This window comes from Camellia sinensis, chromosome 5 (genome assembly GCF_055761805.1).
Source record: "Camellia sinensis isolate YWXY chromosome 5, ASM5576180v1, whole genome shotgun sequence".
NCBI lineage: Eukaryota > Viridiplantae > Streptophyta > Magnoliopsida > Ericales > Theaceae > Camellia > Camellia sinensis.
The window spans coordinates 29,189,252-29,208,597 of NC_138965.1; the positions used below are offsets into that span (position 1 = coordinate 29,189,252).

General features: G+C 44.9%; 2 long non-coding RNA genes across 2 annotated transcripts; both read left to right on the forward strand.

Annotated features, from left to right (window-relative positions):
* Nucleotides 1–3,053: 3,053 nt before the first annotated feature.
* LOC145789148 (uncharacterized) lies at nt 3,054–4,214 on the forward strand. The gene is made up of 4 exons (XR_014328704.1): nt 3,054–3,470; nt 3,577–3,684; nt 3,770–4,027; nt 4,137–4,214. It is a non-coding gene; the product is annotated as an uncharacterized LOC145789148 (long non-coding RNA).
* LOC114285986 (uncharacterized) lies at nt 4,210–18,974 on the forward strand. Its single transcript, XR_014328703.1, has 2 exons — nt 4,210–4,413; nt 18,534–18,974. It is a non-coding gene; the product is annotated as an uncharacterized LOC114285986 (long non-coding RNA).
* Nucleotides 18,975–19,346: the final 372 nt, after the last annotated feature.

A 19,346-nucleotide genomic window follows, 5' to 3' on the forward strand; every position in this document is an offset into this window, starting at 1 on the left:
AAATTAATAATAAATATATGCATATAAAAGTTAATGATTTAATATAATTACGACGATGATATAAAAGTCAAGTCAGAAAAGCAAATGGTGCTCCCTCTTCATTTCTTATTAAAAATGTGAAAATTTCATATGAACTAGAGCAGAGGAGGTAAGGATGAAACAAGACAAGATAAGTTGAGACGGGGCATGGAATTGCCATCCTTACTTTTGGCCTTCATCTTTTTTTCTTTTTTATGGAAAATTTAGCTAAAAATCCCTCATTGAAATTGTCTCTTGTGAAAAAAATAGAGAATATTTTATTAGTTTATAAACCCTACTAAATACTAGACTGTCCTTCACGCAGGACAAAAAATTTTGAAAGTATATTTTTTTGGACACTTTTATCCTGCATTATATTGTAGCATTGATGTGATTCAAAGCACCTTTTACATCTCTCTCTCTCTCTCTCTCTCTCTCTCTCTTGTACACACAGCTCTCTCTCATAAATCTTTATCATGTCAGCTGATTAACTATCATCACCTCCACCATCTCCATTGTCGACTAGTGTTGCTCATCTTCATACACACAAAGGAACTCAAAATCACCATTTTCATCCTCTTTGTAGCTCTTCGTTTCTTTATATTCTTCTTTGTCTCCTGATTGTTCCTAATCTACGTCATTGAATTCTTATTCATTTGTGAAACTAAAAACATCATCGAATTCGGACTCTGATTCAACCCTGAATTATTCGATAACTCTAGCAGCAATATCAACAAGTAGAAGAATAACTATTGAAGCTTGAAAAGAGCGATAGTACTGAACTCGACTACATGTGGAGATGTGCATATCAAATACCTCTAACTCTCTTTGTTTTTATAGAGTAAAATCCCATGCAACTGTGTTTTGGGTTCCGATATTTGTTTGTTTGTTTGTTTGTGTGTGTGTGTGTGTGTGTGTGTGTGTGAGAGAGAGAGAGAGAGAGAGAGAGGATTGGGTTTGGTTGAAAGGACCGAAAGTGTTCTTGAATTATTGTTGATTTGAATTGTTATTGATTTGTTTGTGAATTTGTAGTGAAAGAACTCATAAAACTTTATCCAGTTCATATTTTATATTTTTGTCATTGATACCCTATTCAAGAAAACAATAAAGGGTTACTTTAGCAGATAGTAACATATTGCTATGAAACATAGTAACACTACAACAAAACTAACCATTTACGGCATCATGTTTACGGCATGCATTAAATGCATGTCGTAGTTAGTACATTCTACGGCATTTTTTTTTTTTGCAAGCCGTTAATGTTTCATTAATAACAGCATACATACCATGTAAGTCATTAATTCGTATATTTATGGCATGCAAAAATATGCCGTAAAAAATGTATGTTTTTACGACTTACAAAAATATGTCGTAAAGTATTTGAACTTAAGAAGATATACATTTCATGTTGTAAAATATTATAACTTTACACGGCATACATTAAAATGCCGTGAAAACTTCTGCAAAAAAAAAAAATCAATCCGAATTTTTTTATGGCATGCAAAAGCATGCCGTAAAAAATGTATATTTTCACGCCATACAAAAATATGTCATAAAATATTTGTACTTAAGATGACATACATCTCATATCGTAAAATATTATAATTTTACACGGCATGCATTAGCATGTCGTGAAAACTTTTATTAAAAAAATTTCAATCCGATTTTTTTTTTTTAATTTAAAAAAGCTAACAATTTCCAACCAAGCTTCTCACCTTAAATTTTCCTAATTGAGGACAATATAAAAAATAATTTATACATTATTTTATAATTTAATGTCTCTTTTAAGGGATAATTGCACCCAGTGGGATTTTGAAAAAAAAAAATTACACATTCATGAAAACGTTTATAATTTTAATGATTAATATTTATATGGCTTCTCACTAATTTGTAATTATTATTTTTTAAAATTACCTTGATTTGATATTTTTCCTTATTTTAATAATTTTTTTATTTTTTATTTTTTAGATGTGCCTAATCTGAATACAACTAAAAAATAAAATATTTGTAAAAAAAATAATAAAATATAATATATATAAAATGTATTAAATTTTATGTTTTTTTGAATTTAGTGAATTTTTTAAAAAAAATTAAAAAGCAAAACATTATTAAAATTAAAATAAAATATTTCTTTTAAGTATATAAAAATTATTTGAATTTAAAAAGTAAAAAAAAATTATTTAAAATATTACAATAACTAAAACAAAAAAACTGAAAACAATTTAGGCCCCCTTACTTTCTCACTCCCTGGTCTCGATCTCTCTCTCTCTCTCTCTCTGTCTCTCAACCCTCTCTAAATAAAATTTAGATTTTGTATTTAGCTTTTGTTCACAAACAGAAATCAAAGTTCAGAGGTGGCTAATACTGATATTTGTTTTGCTCTGCAATGACTCAGGTTTATTGTTGTTGATTTAACAGTTGAATCTTGAAATTGTCAACTAGCAAGATGATTGGAGAGGTACTTTATTTCTCATTTAACATAAAATTGAATTTATAACCAATTGTTGTCCACATTATTTCTTGTTTTTCCTTATGTATTGCACAGAGTTCAAAAAAAGCTGAGAAAAGAATTAGAAAAGAGGGTGAAGTTATAATTGCTGCAACAATGGATGAAAGAAGAAATGCATCATTCAGAATTTTAGATGAGTGTTCTACTTCTCCACATGTTGAATCACATGATATGGAAGGAGTTGTAGACTCCACTCAAGTACCAAAGAAGAAATCTAGGGGGGCATCAAAGTTAAAGATGCATGACAAAGGAAAACAAAAGTGTGATGAAATTGACTTCAATGAAAGGAATCAGCCTGTAGGACCTGAGTCAGTTAAACTATCGACTTTAGAAGGGATCTTGGCACGAGAGATGGTGCCAATAACCATAGAGAGATGGCCTGATATTCCAGAAGAGGTTAAAGACAAGCTATAGGCTTGTGTGAAGGTAACATATATTTATTTAATTCATTATTATACTATCAACTTAAGTGTTTTTCCTAATCACTAAATTTTTGTTTAAATGCAAATGCAGCTTAGGTTCAAAATACATGATTGCCATAGGAAACACATCATGCAAAAGTTTGGTAGATTATGGCGCTCACACAAATCTGAACTATCACGAAAAATAAGACCTCTTGGTAAAAGTGCTAAGCTAGCACACAATATTGTCCTCACCAAACCTGATAATGTAGAAATGGTCGAATGGAAAGCATTTGTGAAACAACGCACTTCCAAAGAATTTAAGGTAAGTTTTCTCATAGAAATTCTCTCGTTTTTATGAACTAATTAGACCAACAAATTTTCTCATAGTGATTCAATTATGAATTATTAATCATATAAATTATGACATTCTTCTTTTGTATATGTAGGCAAAGAGTAAAAGATTTAGGGCAATGAGAAAAAAACAAACCCTCTTTCACACCATGAGTCGTAAAGGTTATGCACGATTAGAGGATGAAATGGTAAATTTAAGAGTGATTCAAGTAATTTTGTAAATTGGGTATGAAGTATGGTTACTTTGAGATTGTTTTAATCATGTTGATTTTCATTTTCTATTTTATTTTCTAGAGAAGAGAAAGTCGAGCACCATCATCCATATCAAGAGTTGATGTTTAGATTAAAGGGCATACGAGGAAGGAAGGAAAATCCATGAATGAAGTGCTTGATGCAACTGTGGTACCAATATTACTTCATTTTTTTTTTTTTTGGTATTAGAATTTGCATTCACATCAATTTATTAAGACATGCTTTATATTTTTAGAAAAATGTTCAAGAACTTCATAAGGCTTCTACTGATGAGGGTCCAAAATCTATAAAAGATGATGCGATTTTTCATACTTTTGGTCCCGAGCGTCGTGGGAGTGTACGAGGGCTGGGATTTGGGGCATTACCATCTAAGGTTGATGCACAAGTACACCAAAACAAGCACGTGAGAAAACTTGAAAGTAAGGTGCTGGACTTAGAACAATAACTCGATGAGATAAGAGCCATGCTTATCAAAGAAAGAAGGCAAAATGATGTAAGAGGAAAAGCTAAACATGATAATATAATGTCATGGCACATAATTTGTTTGTCTTTAATTTGTTATTTTATATTTAAATCACTTGCATGTTTATCTTTGATTGTAGGGTACCAATCCCTCCCAAAGAAGCTCCAATCTACTCTAATCTACTCCTCATAACAACCTTCCAACTTCAGTGAGTGAAAATAGTATTTTCAAAACATTTTTATCTACTTTTCATGTCTTTAATTGTTGGAATTATGTGGTAGCTATATTCTTAATGAAGTGTTTTTATGGTTTTTTAGGTGAATGAAGTTGGTTTTGTTACTGAAAGCATTGAAGCTATGAAATTATCTAAACGTGGTGGTTCTTCAATTGCAAACCTTCCAACTGGTTTAGATATGGTAAGGTATGCTGTTTTTAGAAGTGCCTTTTTTTTCTTTCTTCAAAGTCCATTTTGTAGTTTACTACTGGTCTTGTAGTAATGAAATTATAAACTGCATTGTTGATTTGCTGGAGATTGAGCTTCAAACCAAATAGGCACTGCTGCATATTCTCCACTCATTAGAATAACCAAGTTTTGTGGTCTGGCAGATTTACTAATTTCAAAGCATGACAACTTTTCGTTTTTTCTTCTTTTTTTATGGTCAACATAAAGCATGTTGACTTGATATGGCGTTTTCATTGGATTTAGCTCACTGTTTCTCTCGTGGTACTGAAAATAATTGTCAATTGACATAATTCTTGGTTGATAGAGTTCTTTTAGGGTTTTGTTGATATTTGTGGGGTTTACTATTGGAACTAGCATATAGGCAAAATCTGTAATCGGAATTTCATCAAGGCAAATGTCAGGAGTACCAGTAGAGAAAAACAAAAGTATTATAATAGTTTCATGTAAATATGAGGTGTTTGATTCTCAAAACACTTAAAAGAAATGAAAGGTGATGTGTTGAATACAATCCAAAGATATACTCGGTCCTCTATTTCTTGCAGGTGCTCCCAGTACTACCACAAGCTGACGGTCTTAAGCACGGTGAGTTACCATTCTGTTAAAGTCTTGCGCATATTAACAGGAAAGCAAGTCTCATCTGCTCTACCCTGAAGGGCTTTAGAAGCTATATGGCCCTTGAGGGAGAGGGGATATGAAATGCGTTTGTTATTCTTTTCTTGATTCGCTCTCGAATGCCTCTTTACCTCCTTAACCTAGACATGGTAGATAATAGGATTGTGTGACATGTAGATTTTAGATAAAGGTTGGATAACAGAATAAGTTCCAAATAGTCTCAAATCAGGTTTCTTTGTAGTAATCTATCTTTTGTTCTGAAACGAAAATGATGTAACTGTTGATTATTAATGTAGAAGCCCATTCTCTTGCAATTTTCCAGTTTCCACTCATGCCAATCAATTTCTGACTATAGTATTGTGAATTAAATCTACTCATGGCAAGTTCTTATTAGACTAGTTAAGACTCAGTCACTCTTTACACCACCTGAACTGTGGTGATTAAACCACCCCTATCCCTCATTTTGAATTCATCAACATTACTTTCAGCTAACTCTCACCCAATATTCTTTCCCCTAAACCCTTCCTTGCCAAATTCTAGTTTGTCACCTTCACGATCAAAGCCATCAGCTCACCCACATAACATTCTGTCTCCATCCTCGTGGTGGGAAATTAACTAATTCAAAACTTGTGAATGTGTAAATGAGTTATTTCAAATTTTGTGCGAGTGTTGTTGTGTCGAACAAAAGAGATTTTGAATATCTCAATTTTATATTTAAGTAATTCTACGTTTTAAAGAAATGAACTAATTTAAATTCTCATAAAGAAAGTAAATTAATCAATTTTTTAGTTGTCATCTTTACAGTGCAACACATGTACTTATCTAATTTGTTAATGAGCCAATCCTAAAGTGATCCAATTCATATTTTTTCAAACATTCAAATGTGTCTTAATTATACCTCGGATGGTAATGTTTATGTAGTGGTTGAATAGCCTTTGTATGTCCTAAGATCCTTTTTTTGAGCCTTGTCATATTTTTAGGGCTAAAATGTGGTCTAGCAGTAACAATTTAGCTCTAAGCCAACACTTGATGATAGTGATTTTCTGCCCACTTTTTTGTTTCTTGGCAAAATTTACCTTCCGCTTGGATTGTGGGGTTAGAAGAAAAAGAAAAAGAAATGATTGTAAAAGAAAAGAAAAGAAATTATCGTGTTTTCTCACTATCATGTTTGGATGACTAAAAGAGCAAAATGTGATATAGGGATATGGGTGATGTTTCTTTTCTTTTAGTGCATTTTAATTGTACGGGGAGCAAATATTTCAGCGTGCCCGTATTCCTTTCTTCCGAGCTCCGTCGATGTCCGATCACCTGCGAGCAAGTAATGGTGAGCTACCCGGCGGTGTGTGGCCGGAAAAACCCTCCGACGGTCAAGTTAGCACACACCTTAGGATGGATAGAGAGAAGGGAGAGAGTGTTTGAGTGTAAGAAATCCTTACAGATGTGTTCGTGTGTCGCGTATGGGGGGCGCAGGCATGCTTTTATACCTTCTGAACCCCATATCCACTCCCAGTCATCTCCTGACACGTGGCTCTGCTATCCCATCTGTCAGCATAAACCATGCCATTCACCACCTAACCTCAACTGCTTGACCTCACAGCTGGAGCTCGGCAGCCGAGCTGTTCTACCTCGGCCATGTCATGCTTCAAACCCATGCGCCTAGCCGGACAAACACATGAAGGACCGAGCTAAGCGGCATCTCGGCAAAGCCTAGCCCGGGCTCCTCCTTTGGTTGGCCCTCTCGCCGGTCAATCAACTACCTCGGCTGACCGCGCCTTTCCGGGCGCTGGTCTCTCGGTCTGTCTGGTTTCGACCATCCTCGGACCGAGCATCCTGGTCTGACCGGTCACTTCCTGGCCGAGCAGCTTCCATACGGTCCGAGGTGGCATACACTCAGTCCAAACTCGGCCCGACCCAAGTTCTGGTAGCCCATCTCTGGGTGAACAGTCGATCATCTCGGCCCAATGCACTGCTGGGCTCTCAACTTGCTCGGTCGATACCTCGGTCCAACACCGGATCATAAATCACCCTCTCAATTGCCCCTTAATCCCGTCCGCGAAAGCGTGACTGGGATTACTCACTTCGACCGAGATAACATTTCTCCGGTCGTCGAGTCGCCAAGCCTTCACCGAGCTAATCTGCTATCCTTCCCCGGTCATGTTCCTCGGCTTACAGCCTTTTCGTCGAAAGTAGCTCGGCTGGCTCTTCGTTTCTTCATCCCGTCGCTTCAATCCTGACGTAGCCATAAATGGGGACACGTGGCGAGCTCCCATTGGTCATCGAGAAGCCAACCCGCCGTTCTTGTCAGATTTTGAATTTTGGCGGCCTTTCACTCTTACATACACACGGCCTCCCTACGCCATTCCTTCCTACTGCCTTTCTACTATCTGACGATCCAGAGCTCAAGCCCTCTCCTCTATCTCGACTGCCATTTCTCATTCTTGGAAGAACAGCCCCCATCCTCCAAAGGTAAGGTTTTCGATCCCCCTAGTTGCTATTTTCTTTCATATTACACACATTAGGGTACAAAAACATAGCTATTAGGGCATAGGTCGTAGAATCCGCATTAAACCTTCCACTGTTCTTGGTGTTCTTCGTCTTCCTGAAGAACACTGAAGAACTGGGGTGAACCGGGCTCTGGGCCTTCTTTTGATCCAAAAAACCGACCAAACCGGGCAAACAACATGTTTGTTTCAACCAAAGCAAAAACCGAGATGACAAAAGGACTTGGCCGTTCAACCGGGCTAACATCTGGTCCGATTGGGCGACCGGGCTCCTTAGATAGAATAGACAACCGAGGTGGTTTGGCACCCTTAATGACCGAGCTAAAATCCAGCACCTTTCGCGCGACCGCGCTAACACTTAACACTTGCCATCCTTTTCCTGCAGAGTCCAAGGGGACCACTGTCATTCCTGAGGCTCTCAGGACCGGGCAACATCCAATACACAGAGCCAAACCCCTCAGCCGGGATACACTAGGCCGACCAAAAATGGGGAAATTCCGCTTCCTAGTGGATACTCCGGCTGCGCTGGCTACGTTCAGGGAGGAGTACGGCGTCCCGGCCGATGTCCACCTGCAGCTCGCAGAGGAGGAGACCACACCTTGGGGTAGGGATGAGTGCCCCTTCACCGTGCTATCCATCGTTGAAGGGGGTCTTCGTTTCCCGCTCAACCCTCTTATAACCGAGTTCCTCCGCCGCACCGGGCTGGCACCCACACAGGTGTCCACCAACACTTATAGAATAATCAACGGCGTTCACGAATTAAACAATCGGCTAGGCATCAACTTAGGTCTAGCCGAGATACTGAGGCAATACACGATGGGCCACACCGGCGACGGTCTCGCCTATTACCTCAAGATTAGACCGGGCAGAGAGAAAATCGTGACCGGCACACCAGACAAGGATCTCCATGACGATGATTTCTTCTGGGTGTCTGGTAACTACGAGACAGCCGAGGTACCGGGCTGGATGATTAGCAAAAATTTTGGGAGCACATGTAAGCCGTGCAAATTATCTCGGTTTTTACACTTGATGTTTCTGTAGACTAATGATTCTCTTGTTTCTTTTGCAGCCATCCAAGCCTTGCAAGCCAACTACAACTTCCCCAACGTCGAGGCGATCAGGACCGCGCTTCGCTACCGCGACCGAGATTGTAACCAACTCCTCGGCTACAGTCCCACATATAGATACTCTGCTCCCCGCCGGAGTAAGGTCACCGACTTCCTCCGAGCTCCAACTCCTCCACCGGATCCTACTCTGCCAGACGTGCCCCTCGTTTGCCTGACCGAAGAACAAGAGATGGCCAAGCGCAGCAGAATCAAGAACTTGCTCACCGCCACATCCGCCGAGCTGCCGAGCGTTTCAACTCGCTCACCCGTCGCCGGTCAATCCAGTGGCGCTGTGGTCGCCCTTGCCTCTCAACCGACCGGCCAATCCAGCCGAGAACCTTCTGCAAGGCGGGCCGGGAAAAGGGCTCGGGCAGACCCATCTGCCGAGTTAGTCGCCGAGCTAACTACCGAGCATCCGACTGACGCCCCCGCCCCAGTACCGGCTTGGCGTCCACAGTTGAAACACCGGGGTCAGGACATCCCAGCAACTGCCTCGATCAAGGCTGACAAAGAGCATCTGCTCGCCTTTGATCTGTCCAAAGCATTCCTACTACCGAGCGACGTGGTCGGCAGTGACCACGTCCCTGACACTCGGTTGGTCAAGTCATCCGTGAAGTCCATGGCCAGGGTAAGTCGGCGCTCTTTTGAAAATTTCACAAAGTGTTTGCTCGGTAATTTTTCTTCTCGGTCTCCTTTCTAATCTACTTCGCTTTTGTGCAGGCCATTCAAAAACAACATCTTGTTTTGGAGCGCATCCACCGGCTTAGGCAAAAGGCAAACGACACAGCCAGCCAGGTAGAGAGCCTTCAAGCCGAGCTCGGCCGGGCTAAGGCTTCCCTCCAGATAGCAAACGCTGACAATAACAGACTGCTCGGTCAGCTGGACGCAGCCGAGAAAAAACAAAGTGAGCTCCAGGCCGAGGTTGACACTTTGAAGAAGGCGAAGAGGAAGGCTTGCCGGGCTGCCAACAACGCCGGGTTCAACGAGGCCGAGCAGAGCTACAAGAAGCAGGTCTTTGCGACACAAGACATCTACTTCAAGGCCGGTTGGAAGTCTGCCTGCGAACACCTCGGCCAAGGCTCCGACACCGACGTATTTGCCAACCCTCCCCCAGCTTCTCTACCGGTCTGCCTTGTGCCTTACGCAAATGACGTATTCAGCGCTCTGCAAGCAGAGACCGAGGAGGGACTTGAAGATGGAGAGGACGACACAGATTCGGAGGCAGAGGAGGCCGAGGTGCCAGAACAGCCCGGCAGTGCTGAGCCCGGTGCCCAAGAAGTCAGCCCTACCGTCAACCTTGATGCCGGCGAAGACGAGTTCACCAATCTCTCCCCCCTAGTTTAGTGTTCTTTTTCCTTGTTTATGTATTTTTGCTTCCAACTTTTTTAATGTAACCGGGCTCTGTCCCCTCCGTTTGTAATGAATTTCTTATCAATGAAAAATTCGAATTTTTGCAAGTGTCTGCGCGGTTGCAATTAGTTCTGTCTTCAGCAAAACATCTCAGTATAACTCATCGAACCGGAATACATAACACGGTCTAAGCACTTCAGCAGAACAAGACAAATTCATGAACCGAAGTAGCCACTTCGGCTGTAACTAAGTCGAACAAATCAACACTTCCAACCAGAGTACATCACCTCGGTTGGGAATCCAAAGTTGGACAAAACGCCAACTCTTCCAACCGGAGTACATCATCTCGGTTGGGAATCCTAAGTTGGACAAAACACCAACTCTTCCAACCGGAGTACATCCTCTCGGTTGGGAATTCTAAGTTGGACAACACACCAACTCTTCCAACCGGAGTACACCATCTCGGTTGGGAGTCCTAAGTTGGACAAGACACCAACTCTTCCAACTGGAGCACATCATCTCGGTTGGGAATCCAAAGTTGGACAAAACACCAACTCTTCCAACCGGAGTACATCATCTCGGTTGGGAATCCTAAGTTGGGCAAGACACCAACTCTTCCAACCGGAGCACATCATCTCGGTTGGGAATCCAAAGTTGGACAAAACGCCAATTCTTCCAACCGGAGTACATCACCTCGGTTGGGCATCCTAAGTTGGACAAAACACCAACACTTCCAACCGGAGTACATCCTCTCGGTTGGGAATCCTAAGTTGGACAAAACACCAACTCTTCTAACCGGAGTACACCATCTCGGTTGGGAATTCTAAGTTGGACAAAACACCAACTCTTCCAACCGGAGTACACCATCTCGGTTGGGAATCCTAAGTTGGACAAAACACCAACTCTTCCAACCGGAGTACACCATCTCGGTTGGGAATTCTAGGTTGGACAAAACACCAACTCTTCCAACCGGAGTACATCATCTCGGTCCGTAACATTAAAACAATAATCCAAGTGCTAAAGCAAAATGACTTCTATAATTTGACAAAAAGAATTACATTCTGCTTTGCAAGCCAAAAAATTGCTTTACAAAAAGAGGAAAGTAAAAAGCTTAAAAATAATACAATTTCAAGTTGGCCGCATTCCATGGCCGGGGTATGGCTCTTCCCTCTAGATCCTCCAAGTGGTAAGCCCCCTTGCCAGCCAGACCAGTGATCTTATAGGGTCCTTCCCAATTTGCCCCTAGTTTGCCTTCTCCTGGCACCAGGGTGTTGCCCATAATCTTCCTCAAAACCCAATCTCTAACTTTGAACGGTCTGGGGTGCACTGTCTTGTTATACTTCTTGGAGAGCTCTTGTTGGTAGGCGGCCACATGGATGAGGGCTTTCTCCCGGCGCTCTTCCGCTAGGTCCAGCTCCAAGGCAATGGCCTCGGCATTTAGCTCGGGCTCAAAACTCTCGGTTCTGAGGGTAGGTATTTCAACTTCCAAGGGTATGACCGCCTCCATGCCGTAAGCCAAAGCAAATGGAGTTTCCCCGGTTGAACGTCGCGGGGTTGTTCGGTATGCCCAAAGTACACTGGGCAATTCCTCAGCCCACTTTTCCTTGGCCTTTTCCAGCCGTTTCTTCAACCCATCCAGGATAGTCTTGTTCGACGCTTTGGCTTGACCATTGGACTGCGGGTAGGCCGGGGTGGAGTTGTAGAATTCTATCTTCAGATCTTCACAAAATCCTCTGAATAGGCGACCGTCAAACTGGGTGCCGTTGTCAGAGATCAAAATCTTGGGGACGCCAAACCGCGTGACAACGTTCTGCCAGACAAATCGCTTCACGTCTTTCTCTTTGATGGTTGCCAAGGGCTCAGCTTCAACCCACTTTGTGAAGTAATCTGTGGCCGCGATGAAGAATTTCCGGTTGCCCGGTGCTGTTGGCAATGGTCCCACTATATCTAGCCCCCACATGGCGAAAGGCCAAGGACTGGTGAGGGGAAGAAGTTCCCTGGCAGGCTGGTGGATCTGATGGGCGAATTTCTGGCATTTCTCGCACCTGCGGACATATTTTTGCGCGTCGGCCTGCATGCACGGCCACCAGTACCCCTGCGAAATAGCTCGGTAGGCCAAGGACCTGCCCCCGATGTGGCTGCCACAAATGCCTTCATGAATTTCAAACAAGAAGGCCTCCACACTGTTCGGGTGCACGCACTTGAGATACGGACCGGTGAAGGACTTCTTATACAACGCGCCTGATGGAGAGAGCCAAAACCACTCTGACTTCACCCGGATTTTGTGTGCTTCTTTCTTGTTCGCTGGAAGAGTCTGGTCTCTGAGGAACAAGATCAAGGGGTCCATCCATGAAGGACCTAGCTCGGCGCAGAGTACATCCGTCTGCCCGGCGTTTTCAATGCTTGGCCGCGGAAGAAAGTCAATCAACAGGGGGTTTGGAGACGTGCTATCTACCATGGAAGCGAGGCCGGCGAGTTCATCAGCCCGGCTGTTTTCTTCCCGGCCAATCCACTGGACTCTGATTGCCTCAAACTGCTTGATATGGTCCCTGACCAGAGCTTGGTACTTCGCCATCCTGTCGTCCTTCGCTTCATAAATCCATGAAACTTGGTTAACCACAAGCTGGGAATCACTATATACCAGAAGCTCGGCAGCCTTCATTTGAATTGCGCTCTTGAGCCCAGCAAGAAGCGCCTCGTACTCAGCCTCGTTGTTAGACGCCGGGAAGCCGAGTGTGATAGAATGCTCAATGGTTAGGCCGTCCAGGGATATAAGAACGATACCTAGGCCGGCACCATGACGGTTGGACGCTCCATCAACAAAAAGCTTCCACATGTCCCCCACAAAAAGCTTCCAGCAGTCAGATGGGTCCTGAGAGTTGCGAAGGGCAATGGGATCACAACTGCTCGGCTGTGCGGTGTCAAGTTTGGTGTTGACCGGTTCAAAGTCAGTGCCCCTTGGTGATTCGACACCGGACTCAGCAAGTTGGTCCGTAATGCCCAAGTCCGTAGGCGAATCACCAGGTTGCGGTGTGAAGCCGGCCGCAGGTTCTGAGCTGTCTGGAACCATTCCTCCCCCCCTTGATGATTCGGCACCGGACTCAGCAAGTTGGTTCAGAATGCCCAAGTCCGTAGGCGAATCATCAAGTTCTGAGGTGTGTGGAACCATTCCTTCCCCCCGTGGTGATGCGGTACCGGACAGAGTGGATGGGTTGGTGATACACAACTCCGTCATTGCAGCACCGGGAGGTATTACCGTGCAAACTGAGGGAACTTCGATGGTGCGCGCTAACTCCGCGGCGCGACCTTCTGCAGCTGGTTGTGCCTCAGTTGGCATTGTGTGCGTCTCATCATCTGCCTCGGCAATGTCGACCGGGCATACCGGATGAGTGCCAGGTGAGAACTCGGCAACAAAATCGGCCAAGGTTTGGGCTTTGATTGCGGTGCGCGGCTGGAACTTCACATCGAACTGTCCCAACTCGACCGCCCATTTTAAAATTCGGCCTGAAAAGTCTGCGCGCTCAAACAAGGCCTTGAGGGGGAACTCGGTCAGTACGACGATGGTATGGGCGTGAAAATAATGTGCCAATTTCCTCGAAGCCATCATCAGTGCCAACGCAAGCTTTTCCAGCGGCAAGTACCTCGTCTCAGCCGGCAGCAAGGTCTTACTTACGTAAAAAATTGGGAGGTGCTTGATTCCTTCAGCCCGGACTAACACCGCACTTACTGCGTGCTGGGAGACGGCAAGGTAAAGGTAGAGTTCCTCACCGGGCTCTGGTGTAACCAACAGCGGCGGAGAAGACAAATAATCTTTGAGCTCGGCCAAAGCTCGGTCACACTCGTCATCCCATGAGAACTTTGACTTCAATGCTTGAAAGAAAGGGCGGCAGCGATCTGATGACCGGCTTATAAATCGATTAAGCGCGGCGGCCATCCCGGCCAGATGCTGCACGTCCTTAGCCGAGTTGGGCTGCTTCAACTCTTGCACGGCTCTAATCTGAGTAGGGTCTGCTTCGATGCCTCGGTTCGTGACTAAGAATCCCAAAAATTTCCCGGATCCCACACCAAAGGCACACTTCGAGGCGTTCAAGCGCAGCTTGTACTTCTTCAGAATGGCGAACATCTCGGTTAAGTCGGACAAATGGTTTGCCTCATGTCGGCTCTTTACCACCATATCGTCGATGTAAGCCTCCATTGTCCGACCGAGCAAAGGAGCAAACATTTTGGTCACCATCCTCTGAAAGGTTGCCCCGGCATTTTTCAAACCAAAGGGCATAACTCGATAGCAGAAGAGTCCCATTGGAGTCGTGAAAGAGGTGATCTCTTGGTCAGGCCTATGCATGGCAATCTGGTGGTAGCCGCGGTACGCATCTAAGAAACTGAGCCGATTGTGTCCAGCCGTCAAATCCACTAGCTGGTCAATGCGCGGCAAAGGGAAGCTGTCTTTTGGACAAGCTCGGTTGACTGTCTTGTAGTCGACACAAACTCGCCACTTTCCATTCTTCTTAGGCACCACTACCGTGTTGGAAATCCACCGAGGGTAGTGCACTTCCTGTATTGCTCGTGCCTCAAGCAAGTTCTTTACCTCCTCTGCTACTACCTCGGCGTGATGCAGCGCCGATCTCCTTGTTCGCTGGATGACTGGCTTTGCTCCAGGGAAGACATTGAGGTGATGGCAGATAAAGCTTGGGTCAAGGCCAGGCATGTCGTAGGGCGACCATGCAAAGACTTCGATATTCGCCATCAAAAACCATCTCGGTTCTCTCCATGGCCGAGAGACTTGAACCGAGCAAGAAGAATCTGTCCGGCTGCTCGGCATCAATCCGCACCTCAACCAATTCTTCAACAGCCTTGTCTTCGGCTTTGGTGCCAACATCATCCAAGACACTCCGGTCCTCCGGTCCCTCGATCATTTGAACGAATCCCTTGGCAGCCCGGCTCCCGTTGACCGCCACGAAACATTGCTTGGACATGACCTGATCACCCCAAATCTCCTCGATTGCCCCCATAGCCGAGGGGAATCTCATCACCTGGTGGTAAGTCGATGCTACGGCTTGCATGGCGTGAAGCCATCCTCTTCCTAGGATAAGGTTGTACGTTGAAGGCACTTGTAGCACCCAAAACTCCACTTGCTTGACCACGGATCCTGCTTTGACCGGCAAGATAATCTTTCCCAATGGCCACTCCGGCTGCGAGTTAAATCCAACCAGTGGCGAAGTGGCCGGAGCCAAGTCTGTCTCACGGAGTTTGAGCTGTTTGAACGCATCATAATACATGATCTCGACCGAGCTTCCCTGGTCGATCAAGATCCGTCTAACATCAAATTCTTTGACGCGTAGTGTTACTACAAGAGCATCGTTGTGCGGCGTCTGGATACGCTCTAAATCCCTTGAGGTGAAACTAATCACATCTTTCTCCTCTGTCTTCCCCCTTTTGATGGCAGGCTGTACTGACAAAACTTCTCTCATATGCTCTGCCTTCTTGATCATGCCCCGGAGTTCGCAAACGCGCTCCGGTTCCACGATGCCGTGGATGACATTAATAACTCCTTGTGGTGGTGCATCTCGGTCATCCTGTCCCCTGGGATCGACCGGAGCCTGATTTGGTTTCACGCCGCCATCAATGTAAAGGTCCAGATGCCCGGCCGCAACCAATTCTTCCAAATGTTGTCGCAAAGGCAAACAATCCTCAGTCCGGTGGCCCCTCTCCCGGTGAAACGTACAACGATACCGCGGATTGTACCCCTTTTGTCCATCGCCCAACTTAGCAGGAAACCGGACATACTCCTCGTCTCGGATTTCGCTAAGTATGCGATAGATTGGAATCTTGAAGACCGTGGTTATGCCAGTCCTTGCCTTCATTCTCCTGTTTGCGTCCTCAACGTCATCTCGGGGTTAGTCATCCCGGTCATTCCGACGTCCTCTACCCCGGTTTTTACGATTTGAACCTCGGTCTGATTCCTCTGCTCGGTCATTTGAGCGGCTGGACTCTTGCCCAACTGCGTGCACTTTGCCTGCTGTCTTCTTGTCTGTTCCGACCGGAGTGGCCTTCACGGTGGAAGCTGACGCATCATCCTCTACTCGGATGTGCTCATTAATGCGCTGCATGAGCTGGCCCATGGAGGTCGGTTGGTGCATGGTAAGCGAGTCCCGCAGTCTATGTCCGACCGGGAGACCACGCCTATATTGCGTGATTGCAAGGTTGACCGGGCAATCTAGGATCTCGTTGAAGGTTTCCCAATACCTTGAACTGTATGCCTTCAGTGTGTCGCACGGTTCCATCTTGACACTCAGCAAGTGATCGACTTCCTTTGGTGTTTTTGTGTTGGTTTTGAAGCGCGTAACGAACGCTTCGGCCAACTAATGCCACCGTTGTATGCTCCCTTCCGGCAACCTCTCAAACCACTTTAAGCCCAGCTCACCTAAACTGGACGGGAAGATTAGGCACATAAGTCCGTCGGAAATGGCTCACATGCATATAAGGATCGGTTTTACCGTCGTAGAGCGTGAACTTAGGCTAGTGGAAACCTGCCGGAAGCGGCGTTGTTTCTATCTCCAGGGAAAAAGGGGTGGCACTCAGTCTGGCCAGGTCTGTATCTTCAAATATTGGCACTGTTTGGCGGGGTGGAGGCATTCCGACCTCCTCGCTGGCATGAACCCCGTAGGAGAGCCGCTGGAAAGCTGGTATTCTCTGAGCTTCGCGCCGGCGAGCCCGCTCCCTTAACACTGCCCGTAGGTCCTCTGACTGAGCAGAATAAGAGTACCTCGACGTCGTCGCCGGACGTGAGGGTTTGTAGGTACTGTCTTGCGCGCTAGATTTTTCTGCATGCATGTCGGAATCACCAACCTGGTAACTCCTGGTGATGGAAATGGACTGAGTACGTCGCTGACTCTGATCGCCTGACCGGCGGGACGGGGTGCGCTCACTATGGTCTCCCACTCCAGCTACACCTTTCCCTTTGACATGCCGCTTAAGATCCTCCATCTCCGCCGCCATCCGCCTGATAACAGCGTCTTGGTCCTTTAACTTGCTCTCCAGTCGCCTGGCGTGTGAGTCTCTCCGCCGGTGACCGTCCGGACTCCGTGAACGCCCATGACTCCTTCCGCGCTTATCCCGCGCGTCTCCTGACTGTCCTCCAGTGGGCGTCCCCAAGTCTGCCATTGGATGGACGGCAGGAGGTCCCTCTCTCCTTCGGGTATACTCCGGGGTGGCTCCGTCGATGGCGGAAAACGGGAACTCGTCGTTGTTCGCCATGGACGGCGATCAGATGAACCTGGAAGACAAGGTTTTGTCTGAGAATTTCCCACAGACGGCGCCAATTGTACGGGGAGCAAATATTTCAGCGTGCCCGTATTCCTTTCTTCCGAGCTCCGTCGATGTCCGATCACCTGCGAGCAAGTAATGGTGAGCTACCCGGCGGTGTGTGGCCGGAAAAACCCTCCGACGGTCAAGTTAGCACACACCTTAGGATGGATAGAGAGAAGGGAGAGAGTGTTTGAGTGTAAGAAATCCTTACAGATGTGTTCGTGTGTCGCGTATGGGGGGCGCAGGCATGCTTTTATACCTTCTGAACCCCATATCCACTCCCAGTCATCTCCTGACACGTGGCTCTGCTATCCCATCTGTCAGCATAAACCATGCCATTCACCACCTAACCTCAACTGCTTGACCTCACAGCTGGAGCTCGGCAGCCGAGCTGTTCTACCTCGGCCATGTCATGCTTCAAACCCATGCGCCTAGCCGGACAAACACATGAAGGACCGGGCTAAGCGGCATCTCGGCAAAGCCTAGCCCGGGCTCCTCCTTTGGTTGGCCCTCTCGCCGGTCAATCAACTACCTCGGCTGACCGCGCCTTTCCGGGCGCTGGTCTCTCGGTCTGTCTGGTTTCGACCATCCTCGGACCGAGCATCCTGGTCTGACCGGTCACTTCCTGGCCGAGCAGCTTCCATACGGTCCGGGGCGGCATACACTCAGTCCAAACTCGGCCCGGCCCAAGTTCTGGTAGCCCATCTCTGGGTGAACAGTCGATCATCTCGGCCCAATGCACTGCTAGGCTCTCAACTTGCTCGGTCGATACCTCGGCCCAACACCGGATCATAAATCACCCTCTCATTAATGAACAATCTCGGTATTATAGAAGATACACAAGCAATCAGAGCTTGTTTCTTGCCAAATCTCACTACTTTTGGTGAGAAATGAAACTTATAAAATAAAATTAAAGTTCTCTTTCTTTTCATTTCTCACTGTTTCCAACTTATTAGAGATCCACTTGAATTAGAATGTCCATTTAGTTTTTATAAATTCATCAGGTTGAGTAGACTCATAAGTGTGACCACCTCAAAATATGTATTCATCAGGTTGAAATTTTCTTTTCTGACATTGATGACATATGTAAGTGAGTTCTCGTTGAAGCTTTTTGACACTTTCATTTCCTTTATTGAACTAATACTTCGTAAATGGGATAAATGTTATGCAGTATGCTTATATACTCTTAATTTTTGTAGGATCAAAGTAATGGTGTGTCGAGCTTAGCAAATGTCAAATGCAAGTTGTTGCATTGGGAGGGGTCAAACTTGGTGGTTGCAGAAGGCCAAATTGCATCAAGGGATCCCAAGTCAAAGGTGCATCATGCAATTCTTGGACTTTTGTGTTGGAAAGTATGGGTGAACCACGTAACATTCAACGTGCCGTTGTTTCGTTCTACTCATGAGATATATGATCTTCAAGATGCAATAGGAAGTACAGTTGCATGGCCTAGTCAATTCATTCTTTTGGACGAAATATTGGGCTAATTGATTTACGATTTGTAGTTATACTTTTTGGATGTTTAAAGTCGTATTTTAGAGATTAGTGAATCTTATGATTTGGATACTTTTTTTGATTTGTATGTTTGAGGTTGTTATCAGCTTGATATGATAGAAGTTGAGGATAACAGTTAGTATGCAGTTTGTTTGGTGTATGGATATTAGATTTTTTTGCTTACTTCATAGTTGCTACTTCTGCTTGGTTTGTAACAGGTTGCATTTTATAAGCTATTGTCTACATACGGTTAGGTAAGGTCATGTTCCTATATATATATATTATATTAAAAATAACTTTCTACGACATGCAAAATTATGCCGTGAAAAGTGTAATGATTTATGGCATGTAAGAAAATGTTGTAGAAGATTATATACGGCATACAAGGCATGTCATAAATATATTAAAAATGACCTTCTACGGCATACAAAATTATGTCGTGAAAAATGTGATGATTTATGACATGCAAGAAAATGTCGTAAAATACAATGTACGGCATACAAAGTATGCCATAAATA